The following is a 1,833-nucleotide window of genomic DNA, read 5'->3' on the forward strand; positions in this document are numbered from 1 at the left end:
CATATCAGTTCATACCCACTTGGTTGGCTATAATCAAAAAGATAATAACAAGTGTTAGCAAGGATGTGGAGAAACTGGAACCATCATACACTGATGGTGGAGATGTAAAATTATGCAGCTGCTTTAGAAAATGGTTTGGCAGTTCCTCAAAATGTTATATATGTATATATCTCCAAGATAAATGAAAACATGTGTCTACAGAAGAACTTGTACATGAAGGTTCATAGCAGTATTATTCACAACAACCAAAAAGTGGAAACAACCTAAATATCTGTCGACCCATGAATGGATACACAAAACATAGTTTATCCATATGATGGAATATTTCTTTTTTTTTTTACAAGAGCACAAATCCACGTTTATTTATTGATTTTTCGTTAGTTTAAATCCTTGAGGGGTACAGCATCACTCGGATTCTGTGTCCAATGGCCTTAGCAGGAAGATTGCTTCGGAATTTGGCACGAACCATGCCACTGTTTCCATGGGCCCGAGTTACCTTTCCCCAGATGACTCTGGTTTTATTTGGTTTGCCGCCTGGAGTCACTGTGTTGTTCTTTGCTTTGTATACATAAGCTCATCTCTTGCCCAAATAGAATTCTGTTTCATCTCGGGCATAAACACCTTCAATTTTAAGAAGAGCTGTGTGCTCCCTTTGGTTCCGGAGACCCCGCTTATAGCCGGCAAAAATGGCCTTGGACCACAGCCTTCCAGACATAATTCCTTTTAGAAGTCCCGTTCCCAGCAGGCCTCCACAGGAGCCAAAATGGCGGGAAGAGCTGATGGAGTATTTCTTAGCCATACAAAAGAATGGAGTACTATTACCTGGCACAACACGGATGAAACTTGAAAACATTAAGCTAATTGAAAGAAGTCAGACACAAAATGCCACATGTGATGTGATTCCACCAGTATAAAATATTCAGAAAAGATAAATCCATAGAGATAAAAAGTAGATCCATGGTTGTCAAGGTCATGGGATGAGGGAGGTGGGAATTGGTAGTGACTGCTAATGGGCAAGAGGTTTCTTTTAGGGTAGATGAAAATGTCCTAAAATTCGATAATCATGATGGTTGCACAACTCTGTGAATATACTTAAAAAACCACTGAATTGTGCACTTTAAGGAAGTGAATTTTATGGTTTGTGAGTTATATATCAATAAGCCTCTTATTTTTAATAAGTTACTCAATGTTTCATTCCCCTGCAAAACAGTTCTGAGTTTTACAGCAAGGACAGGGAGCAGGAGGAAAAATTGGGAAGGCCTAAACTGCCATTTATTGAGTGCTTCCCATTGGCCAGACACTGTGCTGGGCATTTATACATACCTTAAATCATTTGAATCTAGGACTATCTCTATGAAGAAGGAATGACTATCTTCATTTTACAGCTGATGAAACTGAGGCACTTGGCAGGAAGTGATAGAGGCAGGATTCAAACCCAGGTCCTCCCTCCTGGGGCCTGGCTCTGAAGGCTCCCACCACAGATTATCCCGCTTTTTAATCTCATCTCCCTGGAGATGGGATGGCGGAGATGGTGGGCACCACCTGGTCTCAGTCTCTAATGCCCTGTTCTACTGAGCTCTCTCTAGACTCATCTCTCTAGACTCAGTCTCTCCACCACTGACCCCTGTGCCCTCCACTCCAGCTTCCCCACATCTTAGGGCTGGGAGTGGGGTGGCGGCCGTGCAGATAAGCTCAGCCCTGGCTGTTGAAAACCTGTCTGGAGCTCCAGGCTTGCAGGCTGGGTGTATTTTTATCACAGGTCACAGGGAATTTCCTGAGTAGGGGATCGATACCAGTTCATTATTCATAGCAGGGCAGGGGTGGGGGGCTGGG

General features: G+C 43.1%; 1 pseudogene; it reads right to left on the reverse strand.

Annotated features, from left to right (window-relative positions):
- Positions 1-347: 347 nt before the first annotated feature.
- LOC112425728 (large ribosomal subunit protein eL33 pseudogene) lies at positions 348-771 on the reverse strand (annotated as a pseudogene).
- Positions 772-1,833: the final 1,062 nt, after the last annotated feature.

The sequence above is a fragment of the Macaca nemestrina genome, chromosome X, assembly GCF_043159975.1.
Source record: "Macaca nemestrina isolate mMacNem1 chromosome X, mMacNem.hap1, whole genome shotgun sequence".
NCBI lineage: Eukaryota > Metazoa > Chordata > Mammalia > Primates > Cercopithecidae > Macaca > Macaca nemestrina.